Source organism: Hylobates moloch, unplaced genomic scaffold (assembly GCF_009828535.3).
Source record: "Hylobates moloch isolate HMO894 unplaced genomic scaffold, HMol_V3 SCAFFOLD_1, whole genome shotgun sequence".
Lineage (NCBI taxonomy): Eukaryota > Metazoa > Chordata > Mammalia > Primates > Hylobatidae > Hylobates > Hylobates moloch.
This window is the reverse complement of record NW_026652276.1, coordinates 190,630,961-190,657,024: the sequence shown is the minus strand read 5'-3', so window position 1 is coordinate 190,657,024 and position 26,064 is coordinate 190,630,961. Positions and strand designations below refer to the sequence as shown.

Below are 26,064 nucleotides of genomic sequence, written 5' to 3'. Positions count from 1 at the left end.
TTATTGGTTGGCGGTTTGTGCCCACAAACATGCAAGATGTTAATATTCTAAATATTATACCCAAATATAATTTTCTGAGAGTACAGTCTACAACCATGAAAAGTGACATGGTGCAATGGTGTTTCCCTGCTTTAATAATTTGCGATTTTACCCTCAAGAATTTTGCCATATGTGTGTGCCACCTGAGTCAGTATTTTCTTAATATAGTTCCCTAAGTCTGCTAATAATCTTGTCAAAAATAGAAACCAGCATTGTTTAATATGAACGAAGAGTAATGATAAATACAAATATGATCAAAAACAATACTATTAATTATAAGCTTGATAAGCCTGTTTAGGCATTTTAGAAAAGGATAGTTAACAAAAAAAGACTAAGTCATGCTTAAGTCTTCTTTATATAATCCGAATCACTGCAGTAAAATGGGAAACGAAATGAAGTTTATGTTATTGACATAATATTATTTATTTATTATTTGTTCTAAACAACATGAAATTAGCTTCTGTAGTCATAACATCAAAGACATATATCCTACATTTAAGGAAACACTGAGATAGATGAAAAATGAAATACTTATTTGGTTCCAAGTGAGAGAAAACCCAAGCACAATGGCTGAGGCAATTTATGTTTATGTTTCTCTCATATTGAGGAATCTGGTGATAGGCAGTGCTGGGCTAGAGGCTCAAGGATGATGTGTCTGTGATCCTCTTTGCCTTTCTCTCATGCTCCAAAGATGGCTGTTAAGGTGCCAGTCTTCTAATCTATATGCAAGTTGGAAGAAAGTAAAAGGATGGGGAAAAGAAAGAATGAAGCCATCTGGACTTATTTAATTGGAAAAGCAAATGTTTGGCAGGGTGTGGTGGCTCACTCCTGTAATCCCAGCAACCTGGGAGGCCGAGGTGGACAGATCACTTGAGGCTAGGAGTTCGAGACCTGCCTGGCCAACACGGCAAAACCCTGTCTCTACTACAAAAATAAAAATTAAAAAGATAGCCAGGCGTGGTGGCACATGCCTATAATCCCAGCTACTCAGGAGGCTGAGGTACGAGAATCGCTTGAGGTGGAGGTTGCAGTGAGCAGAGATCATGCCAAGACAAAAAAGAAAGAAAGAAAAGCAAAAGTTGAACAGTTTTCTGGAATGCCTCCCCCCGCACCTCTCTTCTCTTAGAACTTTTTGGTCCAAACTGGACCATTGCTTACCCTACATGCCAAGGAGGCTGGGAAATCAGGGAATGGGATTCTTTTGAGTGGCTTTACTAATATTTATCCTTCCTTTGGACTGTACACCTTGCTGTTTCACAGACATCCTTTTTAGGAAGAAAATAGGGAGTGGATGGTAGCCAACAATAGCTACCATAATGTGCATGGTGTTCACGATATATTTTCAACACAGTTTAAAAATGACATCTACAATATTCTGTTTTTCAAAAGAATTTAGCATGTGTGTATACACATGTGTGTACTTATTAATGAAAATGTATGTGTTGCTTTAAAGGAACTCCCAGGGTGCTGGGATTACAGGGGTGAGCCACCATACCCTGCCAAGGATGTGGTTAAAGGAAATGAGGTGACAATTTTTTAACTCAATTATATTTTAAATATTGGACTTATATTATTTTAAAAATATAAGATTCATGTCCTTTTTGAATCAGATTTTGTTAGATTTTAGAAAATAGAAAATAGCCCAGGTTTTCTCACAGGCTTTGCTCTGCTCACCTAGTGTCTTAGTGTCCCAACAACCAATCTCCGTGGCCTGTATGTAGACCAGAAAATTACTTAACAGGGGTAAGAGGAATTACGTGCTTCTTGTTCAGCAAATACGTTGTTTCATTTGGGAAAGTCTAAACTGTAGATAGAAATCTGACTTTAACCTTCTATTTATGCCTTCATAGCAGCATAAAGAGCTGGGTAGACAGTGCAGGGCTTACCGTTTTGAGAGAAGAGCTTTCTCTCTTATCTAATTCTTCCAGAATCCAGATTTTGTGGCCTTTAGACAAAATGTAAGCTACATCTGTTTGATTCAACAATTGTATAAATTTTATTACTGTTGAGACAGAAAGTATCCCACAAGAAAAATAATGAATTTCCAGCATTACATCTTTGTGTATTTATATGAATGGCATGGCTCTGAAATATTGTTCAGCTATCTGAGTGGGTGTCTGCCTGGTGCCCTGGGATTTTAGTGCCTTTTAAACATTCTGGCACAAAGCAAGGCTTTTTTTTTCTTAGTTGTGTGTGTGTGTGTATACATATATATACACATATATATTCATATGTACATATATACACATATTCATATGTACATATATATACACATACACATATATATACACAGATATATATATACACATATATATATACACATATATATATACACATATATATATACACACATATATATACACATATATACACATAATGCTTAACCATAATGATGATTCAACTAAAAATCATTTCTATATTAAATAAAATTTCTGGAAACCAAAGATAACCTTCATGCACACTTGATATTAAAACAAGGTCACTGGTCCCTTTCAATAGTTCCAGCTCACTCTGGAATCAGTGAGCATAAAAGGCCACTCAGTCTGTCATATGATTGCTACTTTTTATTTAATGCCTCTTGGTTTTCTCATTTACTGGTGGGGGCAGGGATTTCTCAATCTTTTCTGAAATTTTAGATAGATGTAAGGCCAAATTCTAAATGATGGCTGCCTTGACAGCCCCACTGACTAGACTTTATTTATTATCTATATCATGCAGGACAAAATGAATATGTACAAGTGCACATAGTAGTGTTGGTGGAGAGAATAAGACCATCTATAATACTGTATTAGCACTTTATCACAGTCTGACTATAAGCCGTAACTACTTTTTTCATTAAAAATTCAAAATAAAACAAACTTCATCCTTTCACATACCTGTGTTCTCTCTGCCCTGCTCATCCCAAGGGAACATCTGGACTCAGAATTTAGAAATCATTATATTAGTGAATTGAGAGCCAAGGCAGCCAGCATAAGGATGATAAGATCCAATGAATCATTCACATCTAAGAGTTGAGCTGATTCATTTTAGAGCCATTGAAGTGGACACAGAGCCTTTCACTGAGGATCAGCATAAAATACCTTCCAGTTGTCAAGCCAGATTGAGCAAAAAAGCAAATTATCTGAGCATCATTTCAGAAAGTGTCAAAGGAAATGCCAACCAAGTGGCAGCAGAAATTTTTGCGTCTCAAAACTGCATGATTTGTCATGACAGAACTTTAACCATTTTATTTTTATAAGGTATTCCAAAGGTGAAAGCATTGCAAGTATTTCTCCCTTATGCTGACATTTAAGTGATATTTATGGGTAAATATAGGCTTTGCTTTTTTATGTGGAATAATAAACCCCATAGCATTTTCTTATGAATATGATCATTGAGGTATAAATTAAAATTTTAATGAAAGGAAACCAGAGTGACAAGCAGGATTCTCCAAAAACAGCCCTAGATGCTTATGTCAGGTTGCCTAGAAGAATGCAGGCTCCAGAGGGAGAGTTCTACATTCCCACATCCTTGTATTCATGCCGTTGTGTAATTTCCTTCCTTTTAGTGTGGGCTGCACCTGCTGTCTTGCTTCTAACCAAAAGAATATGGCAAAAGTGATGAGATATCACTTGCGTGGTTAGGTTACAAAAGGCTGTGACTCCCATCTTCCTAGCTCTCTCTCTCTCTCTTTTAATGGAACTCTCTTGCCTTCTCGTCTTTTACACTTTTCTGAAAAATATTGAAGAGACTTGAGTGGCAAAGAACTGGGAGTGAACTCTGCCCAACAGCTAGCAAGGAAATAATACCAACAACCAAAAAGATTGAATCCTGCCAATGACCACTGAGTAAGCTTGGAAGTGGATCCTACCTTGTTAAACCCCAGTGTGACTGCAGTCCAGTCTGATACTTATAGTTTCATGGGAGACCCTAAAGAAGAAGCCTTAGTTAAATTGTGCTGTGATTCCTGACACACAGACACTGTAAGATTATGAATGTGCATTGTTTAAACTGTTAAGTTTGGGGTAATTTGTTACAAGCAAAAGATAATTAATACACCCACCAAACCTCCCATGGCTCCCCCATATTTCCAAGTGTTCAGCAGCTGCTATTTCACAACTGAAAACTGCTGACGCTAAGGTCAGAAAGCCTGGTGACCAAATAAATGTGTAGGTGAGAGTTGGTTTTCATGCTTGCCCCATGTTTGAGGTCAAGTTATCTGAAAATAGATCCTAAACCAAGATTAAAGATTATCTTGTGCAAGTGATTCACTATAGAACTCTTCCTAGAGAAACATATAAAGGAGTGGGGAAAAGCAAGTCAGAGAAGGAGAAGAAGACAAGCAAAGATGTGATCCTCGATGAAGTCTGGAGAACAGTAGCTTTAGCTTTAGCTTGATCCTCTAGCTTGATCCTACAGAAAATCTCTGGAGTCTAAGTTACTTCTCAGATTTGTTCCGTGCAAAGACAAGACAAGCTCTCAGCTGTTTGTTATTGGCGGGGGAAGGTCAGGAGTTGATGGGATGTGACCTCCCAAGCACTTTTTGCCCTTTGTGCTTCTGGGAAGACAATTCTAGTAGTCCAAGGGTTGTGTGATGAAGAGGAGTCTTACAGTATGGACTGTATGAACCAAAAGCACAATGACACTGAAGAAGGAGAGTGCAGAACTGGTAGAACGCATTTGAGAAGATCTGAACAGAGACCAGCGGGGTGCACTACTGCAACCTTAAAAAAACCTACTGAAGCACATTCGTCTAGCTCTGACCTGGTGCAAGCACACCTCTCCACAGGAAATGGGGACCCTGCTCTCTTTGTGACTTCCAGCCTGCGTTTCCTTCACGTGTTAAAGACAGAAACTTCACAGTGTCTTGAATTTATAATTTTTTTAACTTATAAATACAGTGTACGGTTAAAAAAAAATTGATTCACATGGCCATAAGTAACAAAATTTAAATGTTCTAGTCATGGATTTATAAAAATTAGATGATCTGATGGTGATGTTGGAGAGAACAAAATATAAATATTATGCTGTAGTAAGCCAATATGTGGGAAGATTCAATAATCCTGTGTAGTTGAATTCATTCCCACAGTCTGAGAACCAATCTGAGGCAGAGCACAGGTGTGGTAGCAGAGACCTCTGTGACAGGGACAGGTGTGCTAGCCGGGGCCCTCTGTGTTGTGTCTCTGTGACTTTGAACAAAGCCACATTTCTTTGCCTAGAATTAGAACCAGAAGATTCTATTTGGTTAGTTTGTTAAAATTATTATATTCATGACAATTAAAATATACACCTTATCCTTCTTACTTCAAGCATGGTTGGCTTGGTTATTATTCAGTGAGTCTTTTACTTTCACAAAAGAATATTGCTAAGTAAAATGCTCTGGTGGACACAATGCATGAAATGGGTTATGTGTTCCTTCTGACCACCTGTATATGTATCTGAATTTTCCATAGTCTCACCGATGCTCAGTTGTAGCAAAAGCCTAGGACATTAAAGATGGGGCTCCTCCCTACACTTGAGTCTCAGCGTGCAAAAGTTAGAAACATTCATGGCCACCGAGTGAAATGAAACAACAAATGAACCAAAAAAGCAAGTGATCTGAGGATACTCACCCTAATGAGTGATGTCTTCCACGTGCGCATCTTCAGCTAGTGCCAATCTGTAGGTTGATTCTGACATGCAATAGAATCACAGGTGCTGTCAAGTTACTTCAACCTCTGACTGTCCATCTATCAAAAGAAGTCACCTCAGAGTGCTAAGAATGGCTGCACAATCTCAGCCAGACAACTGATGTTGCTGAAGGAAGACAATCAAAATGTCCAGTAGATCAAAACTGACAATCATCCACCACTCGCTTGCTGGTGATGAAGTGTCCACCAAGAAAAAGTATAAGACCAGACTGCAAAGCAGTAAGACAAGTCATTTACTGGGGTCCTAGGCATTGCAACTTGAGGAACAGATCCTGCTAGAAGCCAAATTGTGTTCTGAAGACAGAGAGGGGAGTAGTAATGTAAAAGAAAGCTGACGGTGATTACACAAGTTGTTTTCAAGTAATTAACATTGAACGAGCCTGGCTTAGTACATTATTCTATAGTTAATTGGTTGTTGCTGTTCAAGAGTCACACTGCTGGTGAAATTTAGCTGTTTTGCAGAATGTTGTGGTTGTTGAGGTTTGGGCCAGTTCAAAGGTGCAAGGCAAAATTCCAGGATTTTTGTTTTTGTTTTTTTTGTTTGTTTGTTTTTTGACAAGGTTCCAGGTCATGCAGATAGTCCTTAGAATTGCTTCTCAAATTTATTTTAGGCCTCTGAACCAGAGAGATGCCATTTTGTATATCACATTTCACAGAAGAAAGAACATTCATTACAACTTTGCCTAATCTGGGGAGGGGCTGCCAGGAGGCAGGTGGTACTCACACAGAGGATTAACCCTACCGAACAAAATTATCAGGTACTTTCCCCCAAAAAATAGTCAATAAAGTCAGGCTTTGGGGCTGATTACCTGCCAATTTGACATTGGAAGCGAATAGAATAGTCTGACAGACAACTTTAAGCCACTACTTTTTAATGTGTTGGTAAAGTTTCCGTAACTTTCTTTTCTTCTTATATAACTCTCTTTAAGATAAAGGTTGTGAATTTCACGTTTTCACTTGCTCTCAAAAGAAAAAAAAAACTGGGAGCCTCCCCAGGACCCCCATGTACTGGGTGGAGGTTCAGAGATAATGAAGGATAGAAGACAGCAGGAAAAAGGAGAGCATGGCAAGTGCACTCATAAGAGCAAAATTTACACATCTGAATGTCATTAATGTGAAGATTTCTGGGATAGCTTAAAGCCGACCTAAAACTTCACATAAAGGCACTTATGAGAACTTTCTTTTGCCTTAAACATTTTTCCCTTTCTTTTCCTTTTTTGTAATCTCAAATTGAGAGACCCTCAACTATTTCCCAGGAGGCAGATTTTTTGGGAAAAGCCAACATCTATTGGTTTTTTTTTTTTTTTTTTCATTTTTTTTTTTATTATTATACTTTAGGGTTTTAGGGTACATGTGCACAATGTGCAGGTTTGTTACATATGTATCCATGTGCCATGTTGATTTCCTGCACCCATTAACTCGTCATTTAGCATTGGGTGTATCTCCTAATGCTGTCCCTCCCCCCTCCCCCCACCCCACAACAGTCCTCGGAGTGTGATGTTCCCCTTCCTGTGTCCATGAGTTCTCATTGTTCAATTCCCACCTATGAGTGAGAACATGCGGTGTTTGGTTTTTTGTCCTTGCGATAGTTTACTGAGAATGATGTTTTCCAGTTTCATCCATGTCCCTACAAAGGACATGAACTCATCCTTTTTTATGGCTGCATAGTATTCCATGGTGTATATGTGCCACATTTTCTTAATCCAGTCTATCGTTGTTGGACATTTGGGTTGGTTCCAACTCTTTGCTATTGTGAATAGTGCTGCAATAAACATACGTGTGCATGTGTCTTTATAGCAGCATGATTTATAGTCCTTTGGGTATATACCCAGTAATGGGATGGCTGGGTCAAATGGTATTTCTAGTTTGAGATCCCTGAGGAATCGCCACACTGACTCCCACAATGGTTGAACTAGTTTACAGTCCCACCAACAGTGTAAAAGTGTTCCTATTTCTCCACATCCTCTCCAGCACCTATTGTTTCCTGATTTTTTAATGATGGCCATTCTAACTGGTGTGAAATGGTATCTCACTGTGGTTTTGATTTGCATTTCTCTGATGGCCAGTGATGATGAGCATTTCTTCATGTGTTTTTTGGCTGCATAAATGTCTTCTTTTGAGAAGTGTCTGTTCATGTCCTCTGCCCACTTTTTGATGGGGTTGTTTTTTTCTTGTAAATTTGTTTGAGTTCATTGTAGATTCTGGATATTAGCCCTTTGTCAGATGAGTAGGTTGCAAAAATTTTCTCCCATTCTGTAGGTTGCCCGTTCACTCTGATGATAGTTTCTTTTGCTGTGCAGAAGCTCTTTAGTTTAATGAGATCCAATTTGTCAATTTTGGCTTTTGTTGCCATTGCTTTTGGTGTTTTAGAGCAACAGGTCAACTGTTATCTTACTGCAATCATTTCCTGCCATCAGACTGTCACAAATCTTTAGAACACAAAACTGATATTTTAAATGTTAATACTGGCTCAGCAATGTATCATTTATCTATAGCCGTGAATGAAAGTTTCACTTTTTAATGGCATCACAGATTGTAAGATTTTTTTGAAAATGTTATTTTATAATTATGTTCTTCAGGTTGCTTAGAGTCTTTTAACCACTACATCAAATTGAAAGAACAATTTAATAAATATAAAGAAAAGAGTTATTTTCTTGTAATCGTAATGATATACTATGGGGAAACAACTATTGATTTTACTTAACCATTAATTACCTAAGAAGCCAAGAGGAAATAATTTTTTTAAAGCAATTGTCAGTTGTCTATGGAATTCATGTATATCTGTAGGAGACTCTATGTTGGATTGTTGTCTTGAGAAAACAGCCATCAGTAAGAACAGCCATACAATTTTCATAATTATGTTTCTTATTTTACTGGTTAGACAAATGGTACCCAAAAGGTATCCTGAAGTCAAATTTCATCAGCATTATGTAAGTGAAAAACCTTCACTAAAAACCATTATTTGTCTTGGAATTGTACACTGTGTGCTATAAAATATATACATTATTTTTTCTGTAGTTATTTATTTATTTATTTTTACATGAATAAGTTCTTTAGTGATGATTTCGTAGATTTTGGTGCACCCATCACCTGAGCAATATACCCTTTACCCAATATGTAGTCTTTTATCCCTCACTTCCCTCCCACCCTTTCCCCTGAGCCCTGAAAGTCCATTGTATCATTTTTATGCCTTCGCATCCTCATATCTATCTTAGCTGCCACTTGTAAGTGAGAACATACAATATTTGGTTTTCCATTCCTGAATCGCTTCACTTAGAATAATGGTCTCCAATTCCATCCAGGTTTCTACTAATACCATTATTTTGTTCCTTTTTACAGCTGAGTAGTATTCCATTATATACTGTTTTCCATAGTGGCTGTACTAGTTTACATTCGTACCAACAGTGTAGAAATATTCCCTTTTCACCATTTTCATTCCAACAAGAATTATTTTTTATTTTTTGATTATGACAATTCTTGCAGGAGTAAGGTGGTGCTGCATTGTGTTTTTCATTTGCATTTCCCTGATCATTAGTGATGTTGAGCATTTTTTATATATTTGTTCATCATTTATGTATCTCTATTATTATTATTATTATTATTATACTTTAGGTTTTAGGGTACATGTGCACAATGTGCAGGTTTGTTACATATGTATCCATGTGCCATGTTGTTTTCCTGCACCCATTAACTCGTCATTTAGCATTAGGTATATGTATCTCTTTTTGAGAATTGTCTATTCATGTCCTTAGCCCACTTTTTGATGTGATTGTTTGTTTTTTTCTTGCTGCTTTGTTTGAGTTACTTATAGATTCTAGATATTAGTCTTTAGTCTTACTATAGATTGTGAAGATTTTCTCCCACTCTTTGCGTTGTCTGTTAACTCTGCTGATTATTTCTTTTGCTGTGCAGAAACTTTTTAGTTTAATTAAGTTCCACCTATTTATCTCTGTTTTTGTTGCATTTGCTTTTCAGTTCTTGGTCATCAAATGTTTGTCTAAGCTAATGTCTAGAAGGGTTTTTCCCAAAGTTATCTTCTAGAATTTTTATAATTTAAAGTCTTAGACTTAGGTCTTTGATCCATCTTGAGTTGGTTTTTGTATAAGTTGAGAAATGAGGATCCAGTTTCATTCTTCTACAGGTAGGTTGCCAATTATCCCAGCACCATTTGTTGAATAGGGTGTCTTTTCTCCACTTTATGTTTTTGTTTGCTTTGTCAAAGATCGGTTGGCTGTAAGTATTTGGATTTATTTCTGGATTGTCTACCATTGATTTATATACCTATTTTTATACCAGTGCCATGCTGTTTTGATGACCATGGCCTTATATTATAGTTTGAAGTCGAGTAATATGATGCCTCTAGATTTGTTCTTTTTGTTTAGTCTTGCTTTGGCTATGCAGGCTCTTTTTTGGTTCCATATGAATTTTACGATTGTTTTTTCTTGTTCTTTGAAGAATGATGGTGGTATTTTGATAGGAATTGCATTGAATTTATAATTGCTTTTGACAGCATGGTCATTTTCACAACATTGGTTCTGCCCATCTATGAGCATGGAATATGTTTGCATGTGTGTGTCATCTATGATTTCTTTCAATAGTGTTTTGTAGTTTTCCTTGTAGAGGTCTTTCATGTCCTTGGTTAGGTATATTCCTACGCTTTTTTTTAAAAAAATTTTTTTGCAGCTACTGTGAAAGGGGTTGTGTTCTTGATTTGATTCTCAGCTTGGTTGCTGTTTGTGTTTAGCAGAGCTACTGATTTGTGTACATTAATTTGGTATCCTGAAATTTGATGAATTTATTTACCAGTTCTAGGAGCTTTTTAGATGAGTCATTAGGGCTTTCTAGGTATATTATCATGTCATCAGCAAACAGTGACAATTTGACTTCCTCTTTACTGATTTGGATTCCCTTCATTGTTTTCTCTCGTCTGATTCCTCTGGCTAGGACTTCCAGCACTATGTTGAATAGAAGTGGTGAAAGTGGCATACTTGTCTTGTTCCAGTTCTCAGGGAGAATGCTTTCAACTTTTCCCTGTTTAGTGTAATGTTGGCTGTGGGTTTATCATAGATGACTTTTATTACCTTAAGGAATGTCCCTTCTATGCTAGTTTTGCTGAGGGTTTTAATCATAAAGGAGTGCTGTATTTTGTTAAATGTTTTTTCTGCATCTATTGAGATGATTATGTGATTTTTGTTTTAAATTCTGTTTATATGGTGTATCACATATATTGACTTGTGTATGTTAAATCTTCTTTGCATCCCTGGTATGAAACCCACTTGATCAGGGTGAATTATCTTTGTGATATGCTGTTAGATTGGGTTAACTAGATTTTGTTGGGGATTTTCGCATCTATTATGTTAATCATATAATATGTTCATCAGGGATATTGGTCGGTAGTGTTTTTTGTTGTTCTTATGTCCTTTCCTGGTTTTACTATTAGGGTGGTACTGGCTTCATAGAATGATTTAGGAAGGATTCCCTCTTTCTCTATCTTTGGGAATAGTGTCAACAGGATTGGAACCAATTCTCTGAATATCTGATAGAATTCAGCGGTGAATTCATCTTGTCCTGCACATTTTTGTGGGTAATATTTTATTTATCATTTCAGCCTTGCTGAAATGTTATTATTGATCTGTTCAGTTTCTATTTCTCCCTGATTTAATCTAGGAGGGTTGTATATTTTTCAGGAATTTATCCATCTCTTCTAGATTTTCTAGTTTATGAGCGTAAAGCTGTTCAAAGTATCCTTGAATAGTATCCTTGAGTGTTCTTTTTATTTCTGTGGTATCGGTTCTAATATCTCCCGTTGTGTTTCTAATTGAGCTTATTTGGATCTTCTCTCTTCTTTTCTTGGTTAATCTCGCTAATGGTCTACCAATTCTATTTATCTTTTCAAAGAGCCATTTTTTTATTCCATTTATCTTTTGTAGTTTTTTGTTTCAATTTCACAATGTTCTGCTCTGATTGTGATTACATCCTTTCTATTGCTGGGTTTGAGTTTGGTTTGTTCTTGCTTCTCTAGTTCCTTGGGGTATGACCTTAGATTATCTGTTTGTGCTCTTTCAAACTTTTAGAGGTAATTATTTAATGCTATGAACTTTCCTCCTAGCTCTTCTTTTGCTGTATTCTAGGGGTTTTGATAGGTTGTATCACTATTATTGTTCAGTTGAAATAATTTTTTAAATTTACATCTTGATTTCATTGTTGACCCAAGGATCATTCAGAAGCAGGTTATTTAAAGTCCGTGTGTTTGCATGGTTTTGAGGGTTTCTTTTGGAGTTGATTTCCAATTTTATCTCACTGTGGTCTGTGAGAGTACTTGACATAATTTCAACTTTCTTAAATTTGTTAAGACTTGTTTTGTGACCTATCATATGGTTTATCTTGGAGAATGTTCCATATGCTGATGAATAGAATATATATTTAGCAGTTGTTGGGTAGAATGTTCTATAGATATCTGTTAGGTCTATTTATTCCAGAATGTAGTTTAAATCCATTGTTTCTTTGTTGACTTTTTGTTTTGATGGCCTGTCTAGTGCAGTCAGTGGAGTATTAAAGTCCTCCACTATTATTGTGTTTCTATCTATCTCATTTCTTAGATCTAGTAGTAACTATTTTACAAATTTGGGAGCTCTAGTGTTAGGTGCATATATATTTAGGATTGTGATATTTTCCTGTTAGACTAGTCTTTTTATCATTATATAATGTCCCTCTGTGTCTTTTTAACTGCTGTTGCTTTAAAATTTGCTTTGTCTGATGTAAGAATAGCCACTTCTGCTTGCCTTTGGTGTCTATTTACATGGAATATATTTTTCCACCCCTATACCTTAAGTTTATGCGAGTACTTATGTGTTGGATGAGTTCTTGAAGACAGCAGATACTTGGTTGGTGATTTCTTACCCATTCTGCCATTCTGTATCTTTTAAGTGGAGTATTGAGGCCATTTACGTTCAATGTTAGTATTGAGATACAAGGTTCTATTCTATTTATCATGCTATTTGTTGCCTGAACACCTTAGTTTTATTTTTTTTTCCATTGTGCCATTGTTATAGGTCCTGTAAGATTTGTGCTTTAAGGAGATTCTATTTTTGTATATTTCAAGGATTTGTTTCAAGATTTAGAGCTCCTTGTAGTGCTGACTTGATAGTGGTGAATTCTCTCAGCATTTGTTTGTTTGAAAAATATTTTATCTTTCCTTCATTTATGAAGCTTAGTTTCACTGGATACAAAATTCTTGGCTGATAGTTGTTTTGTTTAACAAGGCTAAAGATAAGACCACAATCCCTTCAAGCCTGTAGGGTTTCTGCTGATAAATCTGTTAATCTAATAGGTTTTCCTTTATAGGTTACCTGATTCTTTTGCCTCACAGCTCTTAATATTCTTTTCTTTTTCTTGACTTTAGATAACCTGATAACTATGTGCTGAGGCAATGATCTTTTTAAAATAAATTCCTCAGGTGATCTTTGAGCTTCTTGTGTTTGGATGTCTAGATCTCTAGCAAGGCCAGGGAAATTTTCCTTAATTATTCCCTAAAATATGTTTTCCAAACTTTTAGATTTCTCTTCTCCCTTGGGAACACAAATTATTCTTAGATTTGGTCATTTAACATATGGCCAAATTTATTGAAGTCTTTCTTCATTTTTAAAAATTATTACTTTTTTTGTTTTTTGGATTGGGTTAATTCAAAAGCATTGTTTTCAAGCTCTTAAGTTCTTTCTTCTGCTTGTTTGATCTATTGTTAAGATTTTCCAGTACATTTTGCATTTCTCTAAGTGTGTCCTTTATTTCCAGAAGTTGTGACTATTTTTTATTTATTCTATTTCATTACAGATTTTCCATTTTTATCCTGTACCTTTTTTTTTTTTTTTTGAGATGGAGTCTCGCTCTGTCACCCAGGTTGGAGTGCAGTGGCGCAATCTCGGCTCACTGCAAGCTCTGCCTCCCAGGTCCACACCATTCTCCTGCCTCAGCCTCCTGAGTAGCTGTGACTACAGGTGCCCGCCACCATGCCTGGCTAATGTTTTGTATTTTTAGTAGAGACGGGGTTTCACCATGTTAGCCAGGATGGTCTCGATCTCCTGACCTGGTGATCCGCCCGCCTCGGCCTCCCAAAGTTCTGGGATTACAGGCGTGAGCCACCACGCCTGTCCCATTTTTTTTATTTTTTAAAGTTGGACCTTCACCTTTCTCTGGTGCTTCCTTCATTAGCTTAATAATCGAACTTCTGGGCCCGACGGGGTGGCTCACGCCTGTAATCCCAGCACCTTGAGAAGCCAAGGCGGGCGGATCATGAGGTCAGGAGATCGAGACCATCCTGGTTAACATGGTGAAATCGCATCTCTACGAATAATACAAAAAAATTAGCCAGACGTGGTGGTGCACACCAGTAGTCCCACCTACTCAGGAGGCTGAGGCAGGAGAATCACTTGAACCTGGGAGATGGAGGTTGAAGTGAGCCGAGATCGTGCCACTGCACTCCAGTCTGGGTGACAGAGCAAGACTCTGTCTCAAAAAAATAAGATAGATAAATAAATAAATAAATAAATAAATAAATAAATAAATAAATAATTGAACTTCTGGATTCTTTTTCTGGCAATTCAGAGATTTTTGTCTTGGTTTGGATCCATTGCTTGTGAGCTAGTGTGATCTTTTGTCAGTATTAAAGAACCTTGTTTTGTCTTACTACCAGAACTGTTTTCCTGGTTCCTTCTCATTTGAGTAGACTGTCAGAGGGAAGATCTGGGACTCAAGGGCTGCTGTTCATATTCTTTTGTCACACAGGGCGCACCCTTGATTTGGTGCTCTGCCCCTTCCCCTAGGGTTGGACTTCCCTAGAGCCAAACTGCAGTGATTGTTATTTCTCTTCTGGATCTAGCCACCCAGCAGAGCTACCGGGCTCCAGACTGGTAATGGGGAGTGTCTACAAAGAGTCCTGTGATATCCATTTTCAGGTCTCTCAGCCATGGACACCAATGGAGGCAGCAGGAAAGTGAAGTGGACTCTGTGAGGGTCCTTTGTCATATTTTTATTACATTCACTGGATTTTGTGTTGGTTGGCCTCCATCCATAAGGTGGTGCTTTCAAGAGTGCATCAGCTGCAGTAGAGAGGATACAAGCTTGCCCAAGGGTCAGGCAGTGGGTGGGGCCATAGAGCTCCCAAAAAATTATGTTCTTTGTCTTCAGCTACCAGGGCAGGTAGAGAAAGACCATCAGGTTGGGGCAGGGTTAGGGGCATCTGTGCTTAGACTGTCCTTGGGCAGGGCTTGCTGTGGCTGCTGTGGGGGTGGGGAGTGTGGTTCCCAGGCCAATGGAGTTATGTTCCCATTGGGATTATGGCTGCATCTGCTGTGTCACACAGGTCACCAGGGAAGTGGGAGAAAGTTGGCAGCCAAAGGCCTCACCCAGCTCCCACATAGCCCACAGCCCAAAAGGCTGGTCTCACTTCCACAGTGCCCCCTTAAGAGTACCAAGTTTATTTCCAGATAGCCAGTAAGCAGGGCTGAGAACTTGCCCCAGGTTACAAGCCTCCCAGCTTAGAAAGCAAGCTGACTCAGCTCCTCAGCTGTCCCAGGGAGCCTGCAGCAGCAATCCACCTCCTTCAAATGATCTGTGGCTCCTCTTGGCTTTCCTGGTATGTTAATGCAGTAGGGCTTGGAACAAAAGTTCACGATGTCAGTCTCACACACTGCTCTGTCTGTCAAAGTGGGAGCTGTAAGTTACTCCTGCCTCCTATCCACCATTTTTTTACATTAATATTGAATGTGCAAGATATTTTAAATACTTAATTATTTTTATTTGATTTGGAAGCAAAATTCTGCACTGTAATCTCAAAGGGAAAAATTAAAAATATCTTTATAGTCTTATTTTTCACTTAAGAACAGAATTTGCATGTTTATTTCTGCAAAAAAAAACCTGAAAAAAATCTGCATTTTTTTCTTACACATACAAACTCTAAAATTTTAACTCCTCTATATCGCTATGATTCTATTTTGTTTACAAAATACGAGTTCTAATAATTTTCAACCTGAAAAGATTTGTGCTCTCTTTAATCTGTGTGAATAAAATTATTATCAGTGTGAAATATCAATGATATTTAAGTGTTAGACTTACTAGCGAAAGGTATGTCTGGTGAGGGCACAACAGAACAAAAAGTAACCTTTGCAGGACTGGAATTATTTATGGATGGCTTGGAGGAGTCACTTGGGCTGGATGTGAAATATGAGCAAGTATCAGACAGTAGGTGATGGTCCAAATATATTCCAGGTAGATGGCAGAGAAATGACACAGGTTAGATTGACCACATGGTAAGAGATTGCAGACAGGATTTGATAGGGGGTTTAACCACTTTGACCTAAAAAATATTCACTAGTCCTGAGATCCTTGCCTCATTGGATCTGATTTATCTCTAAGTAAACTAGACTTTGTTGGATATATAATACATCAAACTACACAATTTGGAGATGATGTTAGTAAACAACATGGTTATGAAGATAATAGTCATCATGATATAAGAGGAAATTATGTTTGCCTTGTTTCTATGGTAAAATTTATCAAGCTAAAAGAAGAACCTAAGAAGTTTGAAAGAGATTCTGCATACAATACCATAGTTAGTGAACAAAAGTTGTATTAACTACATTGTTAATAATGCTCTCCTTAATTTGGATCGTGTGATCTTTGAATTACTTTCGGAAACAGTGACAAGGAAATTAACCAAAACCAACCAGACAAACAAAAAAGAGGAGCAACAATCTGTCGTTTATATATCAAGTACAGTTTAGTATCTTCTCTATAAAGTTTTCTAAAACAGATCTAGGCCTCTTTTGACTCCCATATATCTCTGGTAATACTGCAATTGTTGCTTTTATCACACTATATTGTGATTACCTTTCACTTTAACATCTTCCTAACTATATTGTGCCTTGAATCCAGGTTTATCTTTGGAAATCCACTACCTAGATTAATGCATAATAAATAATTGGTACAAACTAAACAGATAATTGATTGCCAATAACTACATATTATACTAGAAAGACTAACAAGAAAGAAGAAAATAGATATATTAATGTATGAAGATAATGAGTGTATAAACAGCCCCAGAGAGATGAATTGGCTTTCTTTTTACTGTTCTGATGGGGAAAAATGTCAAGAATAATTTTTAGAACACCTTTGCTATGTCATTTTATATAATGGTATATGCCATTTTAATATGGTCAAAAAGAATTTTGGATCAAATTTTAACTGTCTTTAGTGAAATGTCAGTATCAGAACACCTATCAACTTTTCAGAATTACATGCTTGAAGCTTCATCAATATAATTATGTGTGGAATGAATGAGTGAAGATCTACTTTTAGATAAATGACCTGCTGAATTTCCACAGTGAATAATTTCCCAAGAAAGTATGAAAAAATGCTTTGCAATAAAATAATATCTTAAGCCCAATAGAAGTAGTACAAATTCATTTGTAAAATGTAATGTAATTCTGTAAACAGAATAACCACTTGCAAAATAAACTTTTGGTTAAATGAAATATTTCATGTATCCACTTTACTTAATGGTAGGCACACCTCTATAAAAAGGTGTAGATTGACCTAAAACTGACAATAAGATTTAATGTGGTTTCGCTAGGTCAGAGACAGGTTAGAGATAAGGAAGTCTGCAAAAAAAAAATATAAAACAATTAAAGCCAAAGAAGATATCTAAGTATGGAATACTAAACTATGTTCTAACTGCTGGCAATAAATACATAAACAGGAGAAATTCAAAAAATCAATTTTAATATATAATACTCCTGAAGTGATCTCAACTTTTTTCCTGAATGTAAAATCATCATCTCAACAAGTTACAATAAAACATAGTTTAAAAATCTTCTAAAATCAAATGTCGTTTGAACTAACAATGGCTCTTCCTCTCCCAAATACTTTATTTTTGTACCTCTATACACACGTGGAGTCAATTATTTTTCTGCATAGTTTAAGAAAAGAAATACAGGTGTAAAACCAACTGAACATGAAAAGAAAAATAAAGAATATGATTTTCATCTCAGCAAAATACTGGTATTGAAAAATTACCACTATAGTTCTTTTAGTCTGAGCATATAAAAAAATGTGGTTTTCCTACAATGTAACGATGAATAATGTGACATTATAGTCAAACTGTCAAGTGCAAAAGACAGAGAGAATTCCAGAAGAACAAGAGATAAGCATCTAGTCACATATAGGGGAACCCCCATCAGACTAACTGTGGTTCTCATCACAAATCTTACAGGCCAGGAAAGAATAAAATGCTATATCCCAAGTACTGAAAGAAAAAGAAACACACACAAAAAATGCCAAACAAGGATATTATACCCAGTATAGTTATTCTTCATAAATGAAAAAGAAGTAAAGCATTTTGCAGACAAGCAGAAACAGAGAATTTATCACCACTAGACTGATCCCACAAAGATGCTTCAGGGAGTCCTACGCATGGAAGCAAAAGGACAATATCTATCAACACGAAAACACACTAAAGTATAAAACCCACTGATAAAGCAAACACACAAATGAGGAAGAGAAAAGACACAAATGTTACCACTTCAGAAAATTACCAAAGTGTGATGATAAACAACAAGAGAGAGAGAACAAAAGATATGCAAAACTAAAAGAAAACAACAAAATGACACGAATAAGTCTTCACATATCAATAAAAACCTTGAATGTAAAAAAAAATCAAATCAAGTCCCAACTATAGTCTGCATACAAGAAACTTATCTCACCTGTAAAGACACCACAGGCTGAAAGTAAAGGAATGGAAGAAGATATTCCATGCATATACATATCAAAAGTGAGCAGGACTAGCTATACTTATGTCAGATAAAAGAGGCTTTAAGTCAAAAATAGTAAAAAGAAACAAATAAGGTCATTATATAATGATAAATGGATCAATTCAACAATGTAATATAACAATTGTAAATATATATGCACTCCACAGTGGAGCACCCTGAGATATATAGTGAGTAATATTAGATCTAAAGGGAGAGACAGAGTCCAATACAATGATAGCTGGTAATGTTAACACCCCAGTCTTGGCATTAAACAGATCGTCTAGACAGAGAATGAACAAAGAAACAATAGATTTAAACTGCACTTTAGATCAAATGAACCTAATAGACATCTAAGAACATTTTATTCAACAGATGGAGAATACACATTCTTCTCATCAGCACATGGGACATTCTCCAGGATACACAATATGTTAGGCCACAAAACCAATCTCAACCAATTTTAAACTATCAAAACCATACCAAGTACCTTTGTAGACTACAATGGAATAAAACCAGAAATCAACAAGAAGAGGAACTTTGGAAACAATAAACATACATATAACTAAACAATATGCTCCTGAATGACCATTGGGTCAAGAAAAAAATACGGAGGACATAAAAATGTAAAACAAATAAAATATAAACACAGCATATCAAAACCTGTGGGATACAAAAAAGCAGTGCTAACATGGAAGTTTATAGCAATAAATGCCTGTATCAGAAAAGCAGAAAGATTTCAGATAAACAATTTAAAAATTCACCTTAAGGAATTAGAAAAGCAAGAACTAATTAAAGCCAAAATTAGTAGAAGAAAAGAAGTAATAAAGATCAGAGCAGAACTAAACAAATAGAGACTAAAAAAATACAAAGAATCAGTGAATCAAAGATTTGGTTTTTTGAAAAGATAAACGAAATTAATACTAGCTTAACTAAGCAAGAAAAAAAAGAGAGAAGACCCAAGTCAACAAAATCAGAAATGAAAAGAGACATAACAACTGATACAACAGAAATACAAAGGATCATCAGAGACTGTTATGAGCAACTATATGTTAATAAATTGGAAAACTTATGAATAAATTCCTGTACTCATATCATCTATTAAGACTGAATCAGGAAGAAATAGAAAACCTAAAGAGGCCAATAACGAGTAACAAGATTGAATCAGTAATACAAAGCATCCCAACAAAGAAAAGCCCAGGACCAGATGGCTTCACTGCCAAATTCTACCACACTTATAAAGAAAACCTAACATAATTTCATCTCAAACTATCCAAAAAAAATGAAGAGGAAATATTTACTAACTAATTACATAAGGCCAGTAATACCCTGTTATCAACCAGACAAGGACACAACAAATAAAGAAAACTACAAGCCAATATCTCTCATGAACACAGACACACAAATTCTCAACAAAATATTAGCAAACCGAGTTCAAAAGCACATTAAAAAGGTAGTACATCATTATCAATGTGATTTATCCCAGGCTGTAAGGATGGTTCAGCATACGCAAATCATATCAAGAGAATGAAACACAAAACCCAATAGATGCAGAAAAAGCATTCCAGCCAACTTGCTGCAAATGAGAAGATTTTGCTCATTTTTGTTTCTTAAATATATTCCATTGTGTGCACGATGGAATACACCCATATTTCTCAGCAGTTTTATTCGTTTCTTTTCATTCTTTTTTCTCTATTCTTGTCTGCCTGTCTTATTTCAAAAAGGTAGTCTTCAGCTTTTAGATTCTTTCCTCCACTTGTTCTATTCCATTATCTGTATTTGTGATTGCATTGTGAAGTCTTGTGTTGTGCTTTTCAGCTATATCAGGTCAGTTATGTTCCTCTCTACACTGGCTATTCTGGTTATCAGCTTCTGTAATGTTCTATCATGATTCTTTGCTTCTTTGCATTGGGTTACAACATGCTCCTTTAGCTCAGTGAAGTTAGTGATTATCCACCTTCTGAAGCCTACTTCTGTCCATTCACCCATCTCAGCCTAGTTCTGTGCCCTTGCTGGAAAGGTGTTGCAATTATTTAGAGGAGAAGAGGCACTCTGGCTTTTTGAGTTTTTAGCGTTTATTTGTGTTGATTCTTTCTCATCTTTGTGGGCTTATTTACCTTTGATCTTTGAGGTTGCTGATCTTTGAATGGGTTTTTTGTGGGGTCTTTTTTATTGGTGGAGGAGGTGTTGCTTTCTGTTTGTTTTTCTTATATCAGTCAGCCCTCTCTTCTATGGGGCTGCTGTGGCTTGCTTGGGGTCCACTCCAGACCCTAATCGCCTGGGTCCCTCCAAGACCTGGATGTATCATCAATGGAAGCACCTCCTTTGGCTGGGTGTGTGAGCTCCCCTAGCTCCATGCCTGCCGCTCATTGGTGGGCTGTTGCCCCATCTTGCTTTTCCTCACTCTTTGTGGGTTGCACTGAACGCCTAGTCAGTCTCAATGTGAGAACCTGGGTACCTCAGTTGAAGGTATAGAATTTACTTGCCATTTTTGTTCTTCTCCAAAAGAGCAGCTGATTGCAGCTGCTTCTAATTGGCCATCTTGGCCTGCGCCACCAGCCACTTCTTATAATTATTATTTGCACAGTGTATTTGTTTCTCCCTATTTAGTTTCAATCTATCTTTACAATGATATTTAAAAGTGTGACTCTAGTAAGCATCATACAGTTGGATCTTGCCTTTTTATTTAATTTTTCAATCCCTATCATTTAATTTTAATATTATAAGTTAATATTTAATGAAACTGTTAGTATGCTTTGATTTAGGTCTACTATTTTATTATTCCTTTACTTTTTTTTCCCTGATGATTTTTTACCTCCCTGTGTTTTCTTCCTTGGATCATTTAAATGATTTCTAGTTTTCCATTTCAATTTATTTATAGGCTCCTTTGCTTTATTCTTTTCTATGATTTTTAGGAGTTTCTAAAGGGATTGAAATAAACATACCCAACTTATTACAACCTACTGGGAGTTAATATTGCACTGCTTCATTTTAAATGTAGAAATCTTACAACCATACATATATCTACCTACCGTCATATTATACTGTAGTCATATTACATTTACATGCATGAAAATTCTGATGTTATAATACTTGCTTCAACATACAAATTTTATAGAATTTAAGAAACCATATTATTTTATATGTTTTTGGTTTTTAGCTATGTTCTTAGTTACCATTTCTAATGTTCTTCATTCCTTAAGATTCAAATTATTCTCTGGTATCTTTTGCTTCAAACTGAAGACTTTGGTTTTGCTTATTTTACAGAGCAGATCTATCGTCAACAAATACTTTCAATTTTTTATTCTAGTAAAGCAAAACAAAACAAAAAGTGTTCATGTATGGTGCCTTCATTCTTATGGAATATTTTCTATGAATATAGAACTCTCATTGATCCCCTTTTTTCTTAAGCACTTTGTAGATGTTATTCTACTGGTCTAGCCTCCATATTTTCTGATAAGAAAGTCATGACAATTCAATTGCTGGTTTTCTTTTTTCTTTCTTTTTTATTTTTTTATTTTATTTTATTTTATTTTTTGAGACAGAGTCTTGCTCCATCACCCAGGCTGGAGTGCAGTGGTGCAATCTCGACTCACTGCAACCTCCACCTCCCTGGTTCAAGCAATTCTCCTGCCTCAGCCTCTCAAGCAGCTGGGATTACAGGTGTCCATTATTTGCCCCTTCAAAGATTTCTATATTATTTATTTATCTTTCATTTTCAGCAGTTTAATTATGATATGTTTAATAATGCTTCCATTTTTCTGTGCAGTAGTGTAAATGACAATAGAATTTGGAATTTGAAAATGTGAGCTTGAATACTAGTCTGGCCACTTACTTGTCATGTAACTTTAGGCAAGTCAATTCTCAGAGTCCAACATCTTAGCTGTAAAATGAGAATTATATGATCTGCATTATGAAATTGTTGAGAGGATCAAACAAAATAATACGTGTGAAAGTGCTCTGTAAGGTGCAATATGAAACATACAATGTTTGGTGATGACTAAATTGAGGGTCAAAAAGCCTAGATAATGACCCATCTATTAAGTGGTAGAAGCTGAATTGGTAACTCCAGATATGTCTGACCCAAAAGTTTATGCTTTTTCTACTTTTCCATGTTGCTTCCATTTACATGATGACGATTCTCTCTTAACTATTCCTTCCAAATACACCTTTGAGTACCTACTATGGCTCAATTACTAAATTGGGCACTGAGGATAGAATGATACATCATAGTACCTGTCCTTGAGGAATTCCATGTGCCATCCTCTTCAATGTGTTGACTCCTCTCCAGTTTCTGTTTTTTTCTTTTTCTTTTTATTTTTTGGGGAGGCGGAGTCTCACTCTGTCGCCCAGGCTGGAGTGCAGTGGCGTGATCTCGGCTCACTGCAAGCTCTGCCTCCTTGGTTCATGCCATTCTCCTGCCTCAGCCTCCCGAGTAGCTGGGACTACAGGTGCCTGCCACCACGCCTGGCCAATTTTTTTTTTGTATTTTTTTTTTTTTTTTTTAGTAGAAATGGGGTTTCACCGTGTTAGCCAGGATGGTCTCAATCTCCTGACCTCGTGATCCACCTGCGTCAGCCTTCCAAAGTGCTGGGATTACAGGCGTAAGCCTCCGCACCTGGCCCAGTTTCTGTATTCTTTTCGTTGCTTTTAGGAAATTCAGGTGGTTATTTTTATATTGTTTAGAGATACGTAAGTGTTATTTGCAAGAAGATTGGTCTAATACAAGTCACTTGAACACTACAAGAAGCAGAACCCCTGTCCATGAGTTTTGAATTTTGCTGTCTAGTTGCTTGATCAGTTATACAGATTTGGAGAAATTAAAAACCAAGCTGCTACTGCTGCCCCATCTGAAGATATTCTTCTATTTAAAAAAAAAAAAACCCAATGCCACCACTCTTCTTTCTGTAATGCAGTGTTGGTCCAGATTACTACTTCTTTTAAAGAGCAATAATGTTTATCTGAGTTTCACTGCTAAGAAGTAACAGATCAGCAGCATAAATTCAACTACACATTCTTTCAGTGTATTTCTACCTTCCTTCACTCATTTATACCTATTGTCTTCTATTTTTGATACTGCAATGTTTCATATTTCTGATGTTGATCATACACTTACTCTTAGAGCTGTCAGAATTAAATAACCGGTTCCAAGTGTCCCACTTGTTTGAGTAATTTTGTAGATAAGAATAAAAGGTTTCATTGGAGGCCTATTCTAACAACATGAGTGAAAAACAGATACCTGTTTTGTAAAGTCAGCCTCTCGGAGTCTTTTTCTCTTGATCAATGTCTCAATTCTCTTCCAAGATTATACTGACCCACCTACAAAGGTAAATAAATAATATTTATAAACGAAGTTATTATCGACTTGACCATTTTCCATAGCAGATTTCAATGAAATCAGCCTTTCACCTACAACCTTCTTCTATTTGTATATTTCTCTTTGTAATCTTCCTATCTGTTATCTCTGAGATACCATATTAATGAGATTTGGATCGAACATGATGGTTATAAACCATCAGCGTTCATTTCAGCTGAGCATTTTTTGGTTTTGAGCAGCTCGAATTATGCCATATGATAATGCTGGCATTTTACTACTAGACAGTGTTCTGTAAAGCATTACAAGACACTTGGAAATCATCCAGATGCTTGCTGGGAATGACTCATTTTATGTTGACGCTTACTTGCAATGCTGGCACCATTAGCTACTTTAGATTGGTAGAAGCCCTCTCCTCCAAATTTTGATTTTGGGTAAATATTGAACTATGATAACATTGTCACAGCCCTCTCTTAGTGAAATTCAACCCCTCAGACCTTATCTTGGATCATCTGAAAACTGGCAGATTCACATGCTACTTTCGCTGAATCCAGAACTTTCTTGCAATGACCCTAGTATCTTGTTCTTGGCTGCTGCCATCTTGAGGAAGGGAAGAAACTGGAAGAAGTTTATATGTATTTTTATTTAAAAACAAGTCAAAAACAAAAAAACACTGTATCTTTAATGTGGTTTGGGGAAGAAATGTAGACAAGTATTTTTATTCTATTTTTAATTTTTAACTAGAACTTGCAGTTGTTTTTGAAAAAGCTTAGATTTCACATGTAAAATTCCTTTAATACATTTCATGAATCTTACTCTCTTTTCATTCTTATGTTGCATATGTGCTCTTCATTTTGCACTTGAAATTCTGCTGTAAGTAGAATTTCAAAAGAGAACTAATTTTCATGAAAATATATGGTATAACAAAAATGGTAAATATAAATAAGTAAGCTATTTTAGGAATTCTACAATCAAATCTTTGCAAAAATGTTTCATCAGAAGGAAAATATATACTGTATAACTTTTAAGGAAAAAATATTAATTTGATGCAAACAAATTTGTAGGTAGCATACTTTGCCATAGTCTTGGTAAGTATGAAAGAATTAAGGAAGGCACTAAGTTGAATTACTCTATATTCACTGTTGAGGATTTTGAACCTGCGAATGCTGGTGATAAGAAGATGGGTGATATGGTAATATCTCTGTGTTTGAAAACATAATTTTAGCTAGTGTGTTTGAAAAATTACTGATGGTCTGCGGGGCTACGACCAAGGAGTCAATAAGGAGGATATTAGAATTAAGGTAAAAGTTGATAATAGACGAGGACGGGGAGGAATAGGCAGGAATGGAATAGACGAGGAAATGGTTGGGAAGAGTGGGAATCTATCTGGATATATTAATTTGGAGATTCTATAGCAGTAAGAGTGCATAGACTGATAGAAGATGAAATAGTAATATGATATTTTTATATCAGGCAATAGATATTAGAGTTATGGCATATAGAGTGAGAAATATGGGTAACAACGATATTTAATTGTTAGATAGAATGAAAGACAAAGAGGATAGAAAATGCGTAATCCCCATTTAGCATAATTTTCCCTCTCTTTTTGTATATACATGTCTGTTTAACTTTCTTTTTTAAGACAGGGTCTCTCTCTGTTGCCCAGGCTGAAGTGGGTGGCATGATCACAGCTCACTGCAACCTCAGCCTCCTGGGCTCAAGTGACTCTCTTGCTTCAGCCTCCCCAGTAGCTGGGACTACAGGCATACACCAAACACCAGGTTAATTATTTTATTTTAAGTAAAGATTCGGTCTCGCCCTGTTGCACAGGCTGGTCTTGAAATCCTGAACTCAAGCCATCCTTCTGCCTCAGCCTCCCAATATGCTGGAATTACAAGTGTGAGCAACTATTTAAAATTTTTTTTAAATTATACTTTAAGTTCTGGGATACATGTGCAGGAAGTGCAGGTTTGTTACATAGGTATATATGTGCTATGGTGGTTTGTTGCACCCATCAACCCATCGTCTACATTAGGTATCTCTCCTATTGCTATCCCTCCCCTTGCCCTCCACCCCCCAACAGGCCCCAGTGTGTGATGTTCCCCTCCCTGTGTCCATGAATTCTCATTGTTCAACTCACTTATGAATGAGAACATGTGGTGTTTGGTTTTCTGTTCCTGTATTAGTTTGATTAGTTAGAATGATTGTTTCCAACTTAATCCACATCCCTGCAAAGGACATG

At 36.4% G+C, this 26,064-nt stretch overlaps 1 long non-coding RNA gene across 1 annotated transcript; it reads right to left on the bottom strand.

Moving 5' to 3' along the window:
- Nucleotides 1-3,899: 3,899 nt before the first annotated feature.
- LOC131382896 (uncharacterized) lies at nucleotides 3,900-23,814 on the bottom strand. The gene is made up of 3 exons (XR_009212532.1): nucleotides 23,748-23,814; nucleotides 5,631-5,690; nucleotides 3,900-3,948 (listed from the first exon to the last, which is right to left on the bottom strand). It is a non-coding gene; the product is annotated as an uncharacterized LOC131382896 (long non-coding RNA).
- Nucleotides 23,815-26,064: the final 2,250 nt, after the last annotated feature.